The 19,653-nt window shown below is 35.4% G+C and overlaps 1 protein-coding gene and 1 pseudogene across 2 annotated transcripts in view; both read right to left on the bottom strand.

Annotated features, from left to right (window-relative positions):
- The window catches only part of GRID2 (glutamate ionotropic receptor delta type subunit 2), a 1,331,651-nt gene that overhangs the window by 653,983 nt on the left and 658,015 nt on the right, over positions 1-19,653 (bottom strand). The gene's annotated exons all lie outside the window — the stretch shown is intronic.
- Positions 2,612-3,118, bottom strand: LOC132519548 (nucleolar protein 56-like; annotated as a pseudogene).

The following is a 19,653-nucleotide window of genomic DNA, read 5'->3' as shown; positions in this document are numbered from 1 at the left end:
ATGGATGCTTTTGTAGCAGTAATACATCAAATCCAGTCTGTTACCTCTTTAGTGTATAAACATCCATTTAAAAATTTAATATGATTAAAATAATATTTTAATAATGTGTATGTTTCAGATGATTTTAAACTAAACAGAACCTATGGTTTTTAAGTGAACTAAAATGGCTAATTGTATGCTTTATTGTAGCAAATATGAAAATTCATAATTTTCTAATGTAATATATTCCAATTAATTGCAAAACTAGTTTAATTTTCTTCTCAATCTTTAATATGTGATTTTATCTTGATCTGATTCAGACATATATTTGGCAACAGCAGCTAGATCACAGTTTTCCATTTGTGAATCTATCACCACTATTACAATTTATGGATAATCACATGTCACTTAGCATAAAATGCACTTGGATTTATTCTCTGCCAGGAAGTAATCTTTTACCATCTGCAGTTTGTTATCATATTCTAATTTCACTAATAATGCCTTTCAACATAGTATCAGAAGCATTTCTATTCCTGGGGAAAAAATGTCTATGTACTTTACAGAACTATGAAACAGTTCATAAGGTCAAAAACACTATTTAATAGTTAGCTTGGCCACTGCTAGCAGCAATTATGAAGTGAAAGGAGATAACTCCTGAAAAGCATGGAATAAAATGTGTGGCAACTTTTTCAAAAGACAGCTTCTCACTAAGTCATATGGCCTCTTTTATAAGTTTTTGTGTTCTGCTTTTTTTTTGTTTTTTTTTAAGCAGCACTGTGAAAGTTATTGGAAAGGCCTGTATTTAAATTTTTGACGCTAATTTTTGTGTGCAAGTTACTTAAACATACAAAGATAATGTTTCTTCCAAGGGAAGATACAAAATCAAAACACTAGGCTAGCCTGACAATCTTCCTAATCATTGACACAAGCATGAAAAAATAACAACAACAAAACAACCAAATAAGCATCCTGTATTTCTTTCTATTTTTAATTCATTATTTATTTTATTTATTTTTGGCTGTGTTGGGTCTTCGTTGCTGTGTGTTGGCTTTCTCTAGTTGCAGCAAGCCGGGGCTACTCTTTGTTGCGGTGCACGGGCTTCTCATTGCGGTGGCTTTTCTTGGGGCACAGGCTCTAGGCACATGGGCTTCAGTAGTTGTGGCACGTGGGCTCAGTAGTTGTGGCTCACCGGCTCTAGAGTGCAGGCTCAGTAGTTGTGGTGCACAGGCTTAGTTGCTCCGCAGCACGTGGGATCTTCCCAGACCAGGGCTAGAACCCGTGTCCCCTTCATTGGCAGGCAGATTCTTAACCACTGTGCCACCAGGGAAGACCAGCCAGCTGTATTTCTCCTATTGCCTAGAAACTGTTGCTTTCAGAGAGGGGAAATGTGTTGGCTCTATAATTTAGAAACCTAGGGTGTATGTGAAGAATCCTGATTTTTAGTTCTGGTTCAAATGTGAATCAGTGATCAGCCTTGGACAAGAATCACTTTTTCTTTCTGGGTTTCAGTTTCTTTTTGCATTAAAGGTGGTGATTAGACTAGATGGTTTCCCAGGAGACATTACACCAATATTTCTCTCTCTCTCTCTCCTTGCTTCTATTACTGATCAATCTTCCCTCTAGTTGGCACATTCTTACTTAATTGGTTGCATTTTGACCTAGAAATATAAAATGGTTTTCTGTTTCTTAAAGTTGGCTTTACATACCTCTGTTTTGATTCATTTTAAGGCCATGTTTGTTTTCCTGTTTCCATGTTGGGGTTGGGAGCTTTTGTAAACCAGAATACTCTTACAAGCTTAAAATGACAAGAGTATAATGGCTTTTATTTATATATGCCTGTTTAAACTGCCCCAGCATTAAAAAAATTTTTTCCACTGTGTAAGGGTTTACGACTCTTTCAAAGAAAGGTTTATCTATTTGTAACAGAACCATTTTCTTCTGAATGTGTCTAACATATATACATAGAGACAGAGCACTAAATTTAACACCTTCTATTCCCTCTTCCCCTGTCCCCCCATAAAAAAAGGAGAAAAGGGAATGTTCTAACATAATATTGTGATTACGGACAATTTTTCAGAGACAAAACAGACTAAGATATTAGGATTCATTTGGATTTATATCAAAGAAGAAATCTCTAGAAATACCATTTCTTATGATGACAGTCTCCTTCCTATGTCTTTCCATGAAACACTGCAGTGTTTTATACTTCATAGCACCTTCTCTGTCATACCACCCTGAACTATTCCCACAAATGATATCCAGGGAGATTGTTTTAATGAGACTTTGGGGCTCCAACTGCAAACAAATGTTTTGTCCACATTGGTAATAATATAATGATATTTCCCATAATGTTAGAGATTTCATTTCAAAGCCATTGTTTTTAAATCTCTTTTTACCTTCAGAAATACCTATAAAGCAAATGGTGATCATTATACCCAATTTGCCTCACACAGCTTTTGTTAATCACAAATGAAAACATGTATGTGAAAGTCCTTTTCTTTTTTCTTTTTCTTTTTTTGACTCGTGAACTTGTTTTTATTTTTATTGGGCTATAGGGGATGGGTTGGGAAATATCTCTGTAAGTTATGCCCTACTAGGGAAATGTCCATTCTAACCTTCCTGGGAGGAGTTTTCAGAGCTTTTCCTTTTTCTTGGAGCTGCTGCTCTTGCTGGCAGCAGCCTCTTCAGGTCTACTGCTGAGAGGCTCCTCCTTGGAAGAGAATTTCCTCTTTTTCTTGGGGACCCTATTGTTTCCTGACTCTTCAGGATCACTATCTGGTTCCTCTTTGGGAAAAGATTTCTTCCTCTTGGTTAGACTTCACTGCCAGCTGTCTCTTCAAGATCACTAGCCAGCTCCTTCTTAGAAAAATATTTCTTTTTTGGGGGTTTGGAAGAGACAGATGGGTCTTCCATTCCATTCTCCTGAGGAGCTTCGTGGGGCTTTTGCTTTTTTCTTCTTTTTGGGTCTTTCACTTGTCTCCTCACATTCCTCCGGGGTACTACTGCTGTTTTCTGAAGACGCCAGGGCAATCACAGCCAGCCCTTTCTTTTCCTTCTTCAAGTGTTTCTTCTCCTGTTTCTCCAGCTTCCTAGTAATCTCCGCCGCCGCTTCCTCTGCCTGAACTATTGCCTCCTTCATGACATCCAGATTCTTTGGTGGAATCTCTCCAGTCTCATAGAAGGACAGCTGCTCCTCAGCTTGTCCTCGAAGCTTCTCTCCAAATACACTGGTAGGTACCTCAGAGAAGCAATCAATTCGTGAGGCAATCCTGCATTTGTCTGCCAGGTATCGGGAGATGCGGCCTTTGTTCTTGGCAGCTGCTCGGCCAATGAAGGTAGAGTGGAAAATGAGTCCATATTTCGGGGTGTTACCCCTTGTCTTCAGGGCTCTCATGCCAAGCCACCACTCCCAGAGGCAGAGGGAAGGCATCCAATGTCACTGATCTGGAAAGTTGGTCCCTGTGCTGGGCCCAGGGTATCACTCAGACACCAGGACTGGCCATGAAAGTCCTTTTGTAACAGCAAAGTAATGCAGTACTATAATTTGTATCACACCTATTCACAGGACTCTACTCTTTTATTTGAAGTAACCTGAAGTATAGTTTGAGGTAACTGATTACTAAAGATTATAATTACTTAGAGACAAATGTCTATAATCATTGATTCAATCACCTATTAAGGACATGCCCAAAGGAATACAACCGCAGTGTAATACAACGTGTCCACACTCCTTGGAAGCTTATGGTTGCCTTAAATAGTCTAAGCCACCCAATATTAATCAACAGTAGGCAAGATGTTTATTTAAAAGAAACTATATAGTAATCACTTAAAAAACTTTTCCTACTATTGATTTTTTGTTTTTTATTTTAACAACTTTTTAATTTTATTTTACTTTATATTATTTTATCTTTTTCTTTCTTTCTTTCTTTTCTTCTCCCTTTTATTCTGAGTCGTGTGGATGACACGCTCTTGGTGCTCCAGTCACATGTCAGGGCTTTGCCTCTGAGGTGGGAGAGCCAAGGTCAGGACATTGGTCCACCAGAGACCTCCCAGCTCCATGTAATATCAAACAATGAATTTCACCCAGAGATCTCAATCTCAACGCTAAGACCCAGCTCCACTCAACGATCAGCAAGCTACAGTGCTGGACACCCTATGCCAAACAACTAGCAAGAAGGGAACAGAACCCCATCCATTAGAAGAGAGGCTGCCTAAAATCATAATAAGGTCACAAACACCCCCAAAACACACCACTAGACGTGGACACGCCCACCAGAAAGACAAGATCCTGCCTCATCCACCAGAACATAGGCACCAATCCCCTTTACAAGGAAGCCTACACAACCCACTGAACCAAACTTAGCCACTGGGGACAGACACCAAAAACAACGGGAACCACAAACCAGCAGCCTGCAAAAAGGAGACAACAGCACAGTAAGTTAAGCAAAATGAGAAAGAGAAACACACAGCAGATGAAGGAGCAAGGTAAAAACCCACCAGACCTAACAAATGAAGAGGAAATAGGCAGTCTACCTGAAAAAGAATTCAAAATAATGATAGCAAAGATGATCAAAAATCTTGGAAATAGAATGAAGAAAATACAAGAAACGTTTAACGAGGAACTAGAAGAACTAAAGAGCAAACAATCATGAACAACACAATAAATGAAATTAAAAATTCTCTAGAAGGGATCAATAGCAGAATAACTGAGGCAGAAGAACGGATAAGTGACCTGGAAGATAAAATAGTAGAAATAACTACCACAGAGCAGAATAAAGAAAAAAGAATGAAAAGAATTGAGGACAGTTTCAGACACTTCTGGAACAATATTAAATATACCAACATTTGAATTATAGGCATCTCAGAAGAAGAAGAGACAAAGAAAGGGACTGAGAAAATATTTGAAGAGATTATAGTTGAAAACTTTCCTAATATGGGTAAGGAACTAGTCAATCAAGTACAGGAAGCACAGAGAGTTCCAAACAGGATGAAACCAATGAGAAACACGCTAAGACACATATTAATCAAACTGTCAAAAATTAAATACAAAGAAAAAATATTAAAAGCAGAAAGGGAAAAACAACAAATAACATACAAGGGATTCCCCATAAGGTTAACAGCTGATCTTTCGGCAGAAACTCTGCCATTAAATATGGCAGGACATATTTAAAGTGAAAAAAGTGAAACAACTACAACCAAGATTACTCTATCCAGCAAGGATCTCATTCAGATTTGACTGAGAAATTAAAACTTTTACAGAAAAGCAAAAGCTAAGAGAACTCAGCACCACCAAACCAACTTTACAACAAATGCTAAAGGAACTTCTCTAGGCAAGAAACACAAGAGAAGGGAAAGACCTACAATAAAAAACCCAAAACAATTAAAAAATGGTAACAGGAACATACATACCGATAATTACCTTAAATGTAAATGGATTAAATGCTCCAACCAAAAGACATACAATGGCTAAATGGATACAAAAACAAGACCGTATATATGCTGTCTTCAAGAGACGCACTTCAGACCTAGGGATACATACAGACTGAAAGTGAGGGGATGAAAAAAGATATTCCATGCAAATGGAAATCAAAAGAAAGCTGGAGTAGCAATTCTCATATCAACAAAATAGACTTTAAAATAAAGACTACTACAAGAGACAAAGAAGGACACAACATAATGATGAAGGGATCAAACCAAGAAGAAGATATAACAATTGCAAATATTTATGCACCCAACATAGGAGCACATCAATACATAAGGAAAATACTAACAGCCATAAAAGGGGAAATCAACAGTAACACAATCATAGTAGGGGACTTTAACACCCCACTTTCACCAATGGACAGATCATCCAAAATGAAAATAAATAAGGAAACACCAGCTTTAAATGACACATTAAACAAGATGGACTTAATTGATATTTATAGGACATTTCATCCAAAAACAACAGAATACACTTTCTTCTCAAGTGCTCATGGAACATTCTCCAGGAGAGATCATATACTGGGTCACAAGTCAAGCCTTGCTAAAATTAAGAATACTGAAATCGTATCAAGTATCTTTTCTGACTACAATGCTGTGAGACTAGTTATCAATTACAGGAAAAATTCTGTAAAAAATACAAACACATTGTGGCTAAACAATATACTACTTAATAACCAAGAAATCACTGAAAAATCAAAGAGGAAATCAAAAAATACCTAGAAATAAATGACAATGAAAACACGACAACCCCAACACTATGGGATGCAGCAAAAGTAGTTCCAAGAGGGAAATTTATAGCAATACAATCTTACCTTAAGAAACAAGAAACATCTCAAATAAACAACCTAAACCTACACCTAAAACAATTAGGTAAAGAGAACAGAAAACCCCCAAAATTTAGCAGAAGGAAATAAATCATAAAGATGAGATCAGAAATAAATGAAAAATAAATGAAGGAAATGATAGCAAATATCAATAAAACTAAAACCTGGTTCTTTGAGAAGATAAACAAATTTGAAAAATCATTAGCCAGACTCATCAAGAAAGAAAGGGAGAAGCTCAATCAATAGAATTAGAAATGTAAAGGGGAAGTAACAACTGACACTGCAGAAATACAAAGGATCATGGGAGATTTCTACAAGCAACTCTATGCCAATAAAATGGACAACCTGGAAGAAATGGACAAATTCTTAGAAATGCACAACCTTCCGAGACTGAACCAGGAAGAAATAGAAAATATGAACAGACCAATCACAAGGACTGAAATTGAAACTCTGATTAAAAATCTTCCAACAAACAAAAGCCCAGGACCAGATTGCTTCACAGGAAAATTCTATCAAACATTTAGAGAAGAGCTAACACCTATCCTTCTCAAACTCTTCCAAAATATAGCAGAGGGAGGAACACTCCCAAACTCATTCTACGAGGCCACCATCACCCTGATACCAAAAGCAGACAAAGATGTCACAAAGAAATAAAACTACAGACCAATACCACTGATGAACACAGATGCAAAAATCCTCAACAAAATACTAGTAAACAGAGTCCACCAGCACACTTAAAGGATCATGCTCCATGATCAAGTAGGGTTTACTCCAGGAATGCAAGAATTCTTCAATATATGCAAATCAATCAATGTAATATACCATATTAAAACATTGAAGGAGAAAAACCATATGATCATCTCAATAGATGCAGAGAAAGCTTTCGACAAAATTCGACACCCATTTATGAAAAAAGCCATCCAGAAAGTAGGCAAAGAGGGAATTTACCTCAACATAATAAAGGCCATATATTACAAACCCACAGCCATCATCATCCTCAAATGTGAAAAATTGAAACCATTTCCGCTAACACCAGGAACAAGACAAGGTTACCCACTATCACCACACTTACTCAACATAGTTTTGGAAGTTTTAGCCACAGCAGTCAGAGAAGAAAAAGAAATAAAATAATTCAATTTGGAAAAGAAGAAGCAACGTTGTCACTGTTTGCAGATGACATGATACTAGACATAGAGAATCCTAGATGCTACCAGAAAACTACTAGAGCTAATCAATGAATTTGGTAAAGTAGAAGGATACAAAATTAATGCACAGAAATCTCCGGCATTCCTATACACTAATGATGAAAAATCTGAAAGTGAAATTAAGAAAACACTCCCATTTACCATTGCAACAAAAAGAAAAAAATACCTAGGAATAAACCTACCTAAGGAGACAAAAGACCTGTATGCAGAAAATTATAAGACACTGATGAAAGAAATTAAAGATGATAAAAATAGATGCAGAGATATACCATGATCTTGGATTGGAAAAATCAACACTGTGAAATTGACTCTACTACCCAAAGCAATCTACAGATTCAATGCAATCCCTATCAAACTACCCATGGCATTTTTCACAGAACTAGAACAAAAAAGTTCACAATTTGTACGGAAACACAAAAGACCCCAAATAGCCAAAGCAATCTTGAGAAAGAAATATGGAGTTGGAGGAATAAGGCTCCCTGACTTCAGACTACACTACAAAGCTACAGTAATCAAGACAGTACGGTACTGACACAAAAACAGAAATATAGATCAATGGAACAGGATAGAAAGCCCAGAGATAAACCCATGCACATATGGTCACCTTATCTTTGATAAAGGAGGCAAGAATATACAATGGAGAAAAGACAGCCTCTTCAATAAGTGGTGCTGGGAAAACTGGACAGCTATTTGTAAAAGAATGAAATTAGAACACTCCCTAACACCATACACAAAAATAAACTCAAAATGGATTAAAGACCTAAATGTAAGGTCAGACATTATCAAATTCTTAGAGGAAAACATAGGCAGAACACTCTATGACATAAATCACAGCAAGATCCTTTTTGACCCACCACCTAGAGAAATGGAACTAAAAACAGAAATAAACGAATGGGACTTCATGAAACTTAAAAGCTTTTGCACAGCAAAGGAAACCATAAACAAGATTAAAAGACAACCCTCAGAATGGGAGAAAGTATTTGCAAATGAAGCAACTGACAAAGGATTAATCTCCAAAATTTACAAGCAGCTCATGCAGCTCAGTATCAAAAAAACAAACAACACAATCCAAAAATGGGCAGAAGACATAAATAGACATTTCTCCAAAGAAGAGATACAGATTGCCAACAAACACATGAAAGAATGCTCAACATCATTAATCATTAGCGAAATACAAATGAAAACTACAATGCGACATCATCTCACACCGGTCAGAATGGCCATCATCAAAAAAATCTATAAACATTTAATGCTGGAGAGGGTGTGGAGATAAGGGAACCCTCATACATTGTTGGTGGGAAAGTAAATTGATACAGCCACTATGGTGAACAGTATGGAGGTTCCTTAAAAAACTAAAGATGAAATTACCATACAACCCAGCAATCCCACTACTGGGCATATACCCTGAGAAAACCATAATTCAAAAAGAGTCATGTACCACAATGTTCATTGCAGCTCTATTTACAATAACCAGGATATGGAAGCAAGGTAAGTGTCCATTGACAGATGAATGGATAAAGAAGACGTGCACATATATACAATGGAATATTACTCAGCTATAAAAAGAAATGAAATTGTGTTATTTTTAGTGAGGTGGATGGACCTAGAGCCTGTCATACAGAGTGAAGTAAGTAAGCAAAAGAAAAACAAATACCATATGCTAACACATATATCTGGAATCTAAAAAAAAAAAAAAAAAAAAAAGTCATGGTGAACCTAGGGGGAAGACAGAAATAAATACGCAGACCCACTAGAGAATGGACTTGAGGACATGGGGAGGGGGAAGGGTAAGCTGGGACAAAGTGAGAGACGGTAGTGTATATATGGACATATATATACTACCAAATGTGGAATAGATAGCTAGTGGGAAGCAGTCGCATAGCACAGTGAGATCAGCTGGGTGCTTTGTGAGCACCTAGAGGGGTGGGATAGGGAGGGTGCGAGGGAGGGAGAAGCAAGAGGGAAGAGATATAGGGAGATATATATATATATATATATATATATATATATATATATATATAAAACTGATTCACTTTGTTATAAAGCAGAAACTAACACACCATTGTAAAGCAATTGTACTCCAATAAAAACGTTAAAAAATAAATAAAAGAAACCATATTGCTACGTATGCAAATATTATTTGGGTTCAAATAGGCCACACATTTTATTATGAGTTGCATCAATTTTGCCTGAAGTTGTTGGTTAATTTTTTTGTAAAGTAGAACAATAACTCTTAAGTCCCATAAAAGGGTACCATGTTCTTATTCATTTTTCTATTAGCACAGAGTTCATGCTTAAGAAATACTTGATGAACCAAAAATAAGATGGATCTTGAAGGAGCGTTTGATCTTGATAACTGAGGAAGCAGGAGAATGGTATCCTGGAATGTGGAGGGAGGAAAGATCTAAATAATGAGGTTCTTTTTCCTTTGGGAAAAGCAATACCAGACCACTGTGACACAATCTTCCTCTTATTTGAAGGTTCATAAGTAATATGGCAGAAGAGATAATTCAAGAAGCAACAGAACTCTAATTTCAAAACACGTATACCATCTCTAGACTCCTGGGCAACCTCACTGAGAATAATTCAACTTATAGTGCAGCAATCAGAGTGGTTTGTCCAAGTGTTAGCCTAAGAGGAGAAATTTTAGAGTACTAGGACTTGTAAATGCCATAGAGGAGTAGTCACGTATGTGTCAGGCAGAGAGAACTGCTGATTAGGTAACGATTTTTCCAGGCACGTGTTTACCCAGGAATAGCAATAGTAATCACTCTCATCCTCTTCAAATAATGCCCTGTTTACTGAGTAAAGCTTTCATAGTAATGAGAAGAAACAAATGTAGTCAAGTCACTATGTTGCTCTTCTCCATATATCTTGGTACCAGTACATGCTGATTTTCTATGGAATGTATAATACACAGATAGCACAAATACCATTTGAAAGATATTTAGGGCAGAATAAAATCTAAACTCAAATGCACTGGTTACATGTGTACTCTGAAACTAGAGTGCCTGGGTTTTCATTCCAGGACCTGTGCTTTTTATCTGTAAGACTTTAGGGAAGTTATTTAACCTGTAAGCGTCTTATTTCCTTAACACTAAAGTGGAAATGATATGAATACATACTAGTAAGAATTAAATTAGTTAATATATTTTAGGGCAGTGCCTGATACACAGTGAGTGCTCAGTAAAAGTTAGACAATGGTTTTAAATTTGAATTTTTAACAGACTAGACTTCAGGAAGGGATGCTATAAACTAGTCTATTAGGAAGGGCAGATAGGATATAGCTAGACAGGAGCTTAAAAAACAAAGGAAAATGAAGTAAGGTAGTAGAGAAAATTTCAAGTCACTATCCATGCAGCAAATGACTACTGGATTCCTATTATGTGCAAAGCTGTGTTTGAATATTGTAATTCAAGAATATTACAGATTCCATGAAATTCCTTCTTGCATTTCAAGCTACAGTTCTGAATTTTAGTTTTTTTTTTTTTTTTTTTTTTTTGTGGTATGCGGGCCTCTCACTGTTGTGGCCTCTCCCGTTGCGGAGCACAGGCTCCGGATGCACAGGCTCAGCGGCCACGGCTCACGGGCCCAGCCAATCCATGGCATGTGGGATCTTCCCAGACCGGGACACGAACCCATGTCCCCTGCATTGGCAGGCGGACTCTCAACCACTGCGCCACCAGGGAAGCCCTGAATTTTAGTTTTTTAACTATTCTGGAAATGTTCCCATCCTATATTTCTTACGTGGTTTCTTTTACTAGAATTTTCTGAAGGAGATCAAACCAGTTTTCCAAGCTGGACATGCCTTAGAGCTACACATATGTTATGACTGGTAGTGATTACCCACAGACAGTCACCTCTTTTGGCCCTTCCATGAATGCAATCATAGAAATCAGCTAAAATAATTAAAGCTATCAGCTTGAAATGTTCTCTCATTGTGAATAAATAAACTTGGACAAAATGCATATGTCCCTGAAACATCTTGCTAAGACAGTATAATTGTGCTGAAAAGAAACCAATGTCAATGACCCACAGTGACTAGTTTTTTATCAGAATTTAAATGACATCTTCCTTTAAATATAATCTCTTGGTTTACATCATTTTAAAACTAGGTTTAGATGCTCTTATGATTCTTAGAACTCATAGCATTCTTTCTCTACCCATAAGTTAAATGAAAAATGCAAATAAAATTTACTATTATCTTAAAAAATCTTTTAAAAAAGTCTGACACATTTTTTTGGCCTATATTCCCTCTTTCTTAACTTTGTATTGAAAAATGCAAATATGTGATAATCTATATCTTATTCAATTACCATTCTTTAAACATTAAATGAGCTTAGGGGATCATCATTTCCATTTATAAAACAAGAACACAATGATTTGCCAAATGTATAATAGAAATAAGTAGCAAATCAACTTGGAATAAACTTATTGTTCCATTGATTCATCATTGAAATTTTAAGAACAATGATCACTAGACTAAAACAAACTAAATCATTAAAGTGAAATGTCTTTAAATGTATGCAAATGTATTTAGGAGACTGACACCAAAGACTTGGGATGCAATAGAAAATGGGAAATGGTGTTGACTTCATTTCTTTTCAAGTTTTGGATGTAAAGCACAACAATCTTTGGTTCAGGGGAAAACGCCTGGAAGTTTGGGTAAACCCATTCTTTAAATAGTGATTCTCAGCAGTAAGTTCTACCTTGATCAACCCAATCTAGGGCCAGCTAGTCTATACAGGCTTTGTATTTGCTTATTAGGGAGACTACACTTGGAAGAAACAGCTGAGACAAATGCAGCTGGGCATTGAGAGAGAAATATAACAATCCATAGTTCTTGGAGCTCTTGAATTTAACTAGTATATGTCCTAAGGAGCTAGTGAATGCTGATATAAAATTAGCTTATATTTCTAAATTACAATTCTATCATTATAATTTATAAAATTATAAAATTAGCTTCTATTTCCAAAGCCCAAAGCATTATGGTTGCATTCTTACATTACTATCCAAAGCAGAAAAATAAATGCATACAGGAGAATTATGTAGAAAAATGTTATTTTTGATTTTATTCTCTGTAAGTGGTGATATGAATAAGTAGTATTATAATATTATGAGTGCTATAATATTATATTCTTATATACTGTATACTGTTGTATTTAATATATTAAATGTATAATATATACTCTATATTATATATACACACATATATACTACTTATATTATTTAACCTTTGATATCATGGGACACTGAGAAAGACAATTCAATTTGATTTAAGCAAATATATATTAAGAAGCTGTACTATGGACTTTGGTGAATAAAATACAATTCTTCTATATAAACATCTTATGAAGGGATAAACGCAGCTTTGATATGTAACTTCTGAAATAAAATTTTCAAGTCTCAGTTTATTCACCTGCAAAATGAGGGTACTAATGCTTATAGGCATTAAGTTTGGAAATAGTATAATATGTGAACAATGTAAGCTATTATTGCAGCTATTAATTGATAGTTATGCATTGGTTTCAGAAACGCAAAACTGTATAAAATGAAATTGTATTTTTCCCAAACAGAAAAATACATTTTAGAAAAATGAACCTTAGCATCTGCAATTTTCACAACTCACAGAAAACCAACAGCCATATCCTCAGCATCATTCAAGATCATTTCTTATGTTTCACTCTATAAATTTGAATACAGTAATGTTTAGGCTGCCTAAATGGGTAGAAAATGAGATTTGTTTACAAAGAGTTAGGAGGAATTAATTACAGATTTATGAGATTTGGATATTATATAAATGAGAAAACCATAAGCCAAAACTGCATTAAAGAATACTATTGGACTTCTGGTTTCTGGTTTTGCATGTAAGGAGCTTGGGGGTGGCCATGCTGTCCTAACAATGAGTAAAAAACTGAAAAGACTGAAAAGCCAACAAACTTTCTTGGTTCCATAAGATAGGAGGAAACAGGGCAAACCACTGCCCCCGATATGGAGAGAAAGACAGACAAATATAAGTCATCACAGCTGACCAGCTTACCAGAGCAGGGATTCACTAGGGAAACCACCAGAAACCAGTGCCTGAGTAGACTAAACTGAACTGTAATTGATTAATTGCTGGAGGGTCATGGCAGCCAACTTTGAGAGTTAAAAACTCCAAGGAGTCCCAGTCATGGGAGGGATGCCACAGTATTGTGAGATTTGCTTCCAGAAGCTTGACCACATTCCTGCAGTAAATGTCAGAGAAAAATCCTTTTGAGTTTTGGCAGGGGGACAAGAAAAGGAACCATTTTGAAATATACCAGAGCACTCTGTTCCTCTTAACAAGGCCTATCATTAAGGGATACTACTTAACCAGAGCCTAACTTTCTGAGGTATTATCATTGCCTAACTTACCTGAGGAAGGGAAATACCCAATTCTAGCCTGCTCTAGCCATCATCCACTTTAGTGGGGAGAAAAACTGAGAAACACTTGTGAAGTTCACAATGCAGAGATATAAGTTCACTAAAAGATGGATACCTGATCATAGGACTATAGAATGCTTCCACTCCTCCTATACCATCATCACATTATTAAAGGCCTATTTACAGCAGTTCCTTTTACCCAGTATATCATGTCTGGTTATCAAGGTAAAATTACTAGTCATACAAGAAGGCAAAAACACAATTTGAAGAGACAGAGCAAGCATCAGAATATGACATGGCAGGTATGTTAGCATCATCAGACCAGGAATTTAAAACTACTGATTTGTATGCCAAGGGATCCAATGGATAAAGCAGATAGCCTGCAAAAAAAGATGGACAATGTAAGCAGAGTATCAGAAATCCTAAGAAAAAGCCAAAATGCAATGCTAGAGATTGAAAAACACTGTAACCAAAATGAAGGATGCCTTTGATGTGCTTATTAGTAGATTGGACATGACTGAGGAAACATCCCTGAACTAGAGAATATATCAATAGAACCCTCAAAAACCAAAAAGCAAAGAGAATAAAAACTGAACAAAACAAAATAAAAACAAACAAAAACAGAATGGACTATCCAAGGACTGTAGGGGAACTACAAATGGTATAACATAAGTGTAATGGGAGTACTAGAAGAGGAAGAAAGAGAAAGAAATAGAAGAAATATTCGAAACAATGACTGAGAATTTCCCCAAATTAATGTCAAATACTAAATCACAGATCCAGAAAGCTTATAAAGCACCAGAGGATAAATGCCCAAAACACTAAAACCAGACATATCATTTTTAAGTTACAAAAAAATAAAGATAAAGAAAAAATTCTGAAAGAAGCCAGAGGGCAAAAATACCTTACCTATAGACGAACGAAGATAAGAATTACATCTGACTTCTCAGAAATCATGCACTCCAGAAAAGAGTAGAGTGAAATATTTAAAGTGTTGTGAGAAAAAAACCCAGCAACCTAGAATTCTGTACTGTGAGAAATTATCTTTCAAAAGTGAAAGGTAAATAAAGACTTTATCAGACAATCAAAATTGAGGAAATTTGTTGCCAATAGATTTATTATGAAAGAAGTCCTTTAGAGAGAAATAAAATAACAGAGGTCAGAAGCTCAGATCTATATAAAAACAGTAAAAGCATCAAAGAAGCAACATATGAAAATAAAATCAAAACTTTTTATTTTTCTTATTCTTTTCAAAATAATAATAACAACAGTATATGATTATGTATGTTTATTATATATATAGTATATTTGTTTATATATAAGTAAAATTAATGGCCCTAATGATACAGAGATGGGGGAAAGAATAAAGATTATTTTGATATTATAAGGTACTCACACTACCCATGAAGTGGTAGAGTACTATTTTAAAGTGAAGTTGGATTAGATATAAATGGATTGTAAAATCTAGGGCAATCACTAAAAAAAAGTAAAAAAATAAATATAATGTATCTGCTAAGACAGAAAACTGAATTACACAGAATACTCACACAAAAACCAGAAAAAGCAGAGAAAGACTGAAAGACAAAAATTGGAACAAAGAATAAGGGTAACAACAGATAACAGTAACAAATATGGTAGACATCAACCCAACTATATCAATAATCACTTTGAATATCAATGGCCTAAATTTACCAATTAAAAGATAGAGACTGTCAGAGTGTATTGAAAAGCACAACCCAACTGTATGTTGTATACAAGAAACTCACTTTAAATATAAAGTCATATAGATTAGAAGTAAATGGTTAGAGAAAATTATACCATGCTAATACTAATTAAAAGAAAGCAGGAGTAGTTATATTAATTTTGAACAGAGCAGGCATCAAAGTAAGAAAAGTTTTAGGGATAAGAAGGGCATTACATAATGATTAAGGGGTCAATTCTCCAAGAAGTCATAACAACCCTTACTGTGTATGGACCTAACAACAGAGCGCCAAACTACATGAGGCAAAAACTGACAGAACTATGTGGATAAATAGATGAATACACTATCACGGTTGTAGACTTCAACACCATCTGTCCACCAGAAATGGACAGATCGAGCGGACAGAAAGTCATTAAGAATATAGCTGAACTCAACAACACCATCAATCAACTGGATATAATTGACATCTGTAGACTACTTTATATAACAAGAGCAGAATACACATTCTAATCAAGCTCCCATGAAACATTCACCAAGATAGACCACATTCTGGACCATGAAACACATCTTAACAAATTAAAAAAAAAAAAGAAATCACACAATTTTGCTCTCAAACTAGAAATCAATAACAGGAAGAATTAAACTAGAAATCAGTAACAGGAAGATGACTGGGAAATCCCCAAATATGTGGAGATTAAACAACACACTTCTAAAGAACAGTTTGGTCAAAGAAGAAATCTCAAGAGAAATTTAAAAATACTTTGAGCTAAAAGAAAATAAAAACAAAGCTTACCAAAATTTGTGAGAAGGAGTGAAAGCAGTGCTTGGAGATTTATAGCATTGAATATCTATATTAGAAAAGAGAGACCTAAAATCAATAAAACATATTGTCTGTCTACCTCAGTGTGATATCTAAGTATCTAAGAAGCCATACAAATTGTGGGTGCTTACCTATTCCTTTGAAACCAAACTGTGTTCCAGGGCAGAAAAAGGTACTTTCAGAAGTTGCGTCTGACAGGTTGGGAGACCATTCCAGAGAGGACTCCTATATCTGTCCCTAGTTTTTGGTTGTATTCTTTGCCAATCATTAATAAGGGTGGGTGTTGAGTAATACTTGTGAGACGGTTGTCTGCTTTGACAATTCAGTCCTTTGTGGTACAAGCAGTTCCCAATTCTTCACTCTTTTCCTTAATAGAATTGTACATCCCTATCACTGATGTTGCAGCGTCCATCACTGGAATTGCCAGAGTTTATTTCCCTGCCCATTGACGTGGGCTTGGCCATGTGACTTGTCAAAGTCAATGGAATGCTAGTAACTATGCTTTGGGCCTGGTCTATGGTGCTTCCTGTATCCATCATAAAAAGAGCCTTACATACAGCCTGGAGTCCCTCCAGTCCACTCACAGACCTGAGTGAGAAAAATGCTTTCGTTTTAAGCCCCTAAAATTCTGAGATATTTGTTAGACTTCATCAAAAATAGGAGAAATCTGACAAACACATAGCATTAAAATAAATATTTCTAAAATGGCATTTCACTCTGTCGGTACTGTACAATTAAATCGTCAAACTTGCATTCAATTAACTAGCCAACTGGCTTCTATAAATTCTGTAAATTTACTCTTGAACAAACAAAATAACTTAAAGACATTTAAAAAATGATGGCATGGGTAAAAACACGTTTGTTGAACAAACATATATTGAGAATTTACAATGATCTAATCCTTCCTGCCTGTTCTGGTTCATCTGATCACTTACGATCTCGTGCAATTACAATTGTCATCAAGTTAACATAAATACTGCTCCATTTCATTATATAATCATGCTTATATAGAGAGGTTAATACTAGCACTGAAAATATGTGACTTTTGGAAAGAAATATATCTATTGAAATATATAGATCATTCAAAAAGAAATACTGATTAATATTGTCATCTATTCAACACATTACTCTCTAGAGATGTAGCAAGTATTCAGAAATCTACTCTCTATAAGGGTGTGAGAAATCAGAGGAAGATAAGTAAGAAAATTTATTTCCTACAACTTGAAGAATCTGATTTTTATTTTCTCAGTACAGGAAATGAAGTCAACATAGCTATGACAAACTACACGGAGACGGTATCAAATTGACTGGGCCCAGGGGATAGAGGCTGCTGCTAGCCTCATTAACTGGGGAATCTAAAATTCTGTCAAATTACATACACAGAGAGGTTTACAAATAAACAGCAGCATTTCATGCCAAAGCAAACTCTCCATCAAAATATCTAGCTGTGCTTTGACTAAACATAGACTCCCTATTGGTCTTAATTTAAAGAAACAGATCTCTGAGAAAAGAGTAAATTAAAAAAAGTTTACTTACAAAGCGCCAGTTTGTGGGCACTTTGAATTCTACCTGAAAAACATTAAAGATGGCAGTCGTCTAGATAATTTGAAAAAATGAGGTATCAATATAATAGGTAGAAGTAGCAGGTTTATACATTAGTGATCTTGTTTTGTTTTGTAATGATAAGAAAATAGTTTAGAAACACACTTATAAGAATAGTTTTTATAGTAGTCTGTATATGTCAATCCCAATCTCCCAACTTATCCCTCCCCCACTTACCCTTTAGTAACCTAAATTTGTTTTCTACATCTGTGACTCTATTTCTGTTTTGTAAATAGGTTCATTTGTACCAATTTTTTAGATTCCACATAGAAGCGATATCATATGATATTTGTCTTTCTCTGACTTACTGCACTCAGAATGACAATCTCTATCTAGGTCCATATATGTACCGCAAATGGTGTTATTTCATTCTTTTTTATGGCTGAGTAATATTCTATTGTATATATGCAATCTTCTTTATCCATTCACACTACTATATATAAAATAGATAAGTAATAAGAACATACTGTATAGCACAGGGAACTCTACTCAATACTCTGTAATGACCAAAATGGGAATAGAATCTAAAAGAGTGGCTATATGTATATGTATAACTGATTCACTTTGCTGTACAGCAGAAACTAACAAACATCAAATTAATTAATTTAAAAATACTTTTAAAATTATTTTATTTGTAGAACAGAATGAGGAAAGTTTAAGAACTCGGTGAGCAACAGAACAGTTTCTCTCATTTATCTTGGTATGTGGTATAAAATATGTATTTAATTATCTTTTTCTTGACAGATGAATGTTAACCAAACTAATATTTGCTACATACATAGTACCAAAAACGTACTATTCTTAATATGTTCCATAACATTCAAATGTCCAAACTGGACAACATAAAATTGAAATAATTTGATTCAGCCATTAGTCCAGTGGTTCTTAACTAGGGGCAGCTCTGAACGCCAGGTGACATCTGGCAGTGTTTGTAGACATTTCTTTTTAACATCAGGATGTGGGGGATGTTCCCAGCAGCAAGAGAATATCCTAAAGACGCTGTTCAATATCTTACACATGACGTCCTCTCAACACACGCACAACAACTGAGCCTCCAGTCCAGATGTGAATTGTGCTTAATTTAAGCAACCCCATCTTAGTCTGAAATGAAACAACTCATTTGTCCAGATAATTTGACTTTCATTTGAATCATTAGTAAAAGTTGGAGAAATCTGCATACCTTTTTCTATTCTAGATCGGAAGATTAACATGCTATACTCATTTGCCTTAATTATGTTTCTGCATCTCAGACATGCATTTCAAATGTTATCAAATGGAAGTGTATTCCTTGCATTAACCTGATTGATGCACTTGCGTTATATGTACTTGCCACTTAGCAAGCTCAAATTACAGAGAGCTCCTAGTGTTTCTAGAGATAGAATGTATTTTTTGGTGAGATTCTGCAAGATGACTGTCTTCCTACAGTGTGATTAAGTGCAATACAAATGATTATATGGTGTCAGGACAGATTGAATACACTGCCTTTTTTGCTGCAAGAGCATTGCTAACATTCTGATACCAAAGTGAACTGAGGACTAGAAATCTCTTTTATAATAGAATTATTTTAATATATTAACCTTGCATTAAATTCATAGATGAAGAAAAACACATATTTGAAATGAGCCAAATGAA

This window comes from Lagenorhynchus albirostris, chromosome 4, assembly GCF_949774975.1.
Source record: "Lagenorhynchus albirostris chromosome 4, mLagAlb1.1, whole genome shotgun sequence".
In the NCBI taxonomy this organism is placed as follows: Eukaryota; Metazoa; Chordata; class Mammalia; order Artiodactyla; family Delphinidae; genus Lagenorhynchus; species Lagenorhynchus albirostris.
Note: the sequence above shows the minus strand (reverse complement) of the source record. Positions and strands in the feature narration are given on the sequence as shown.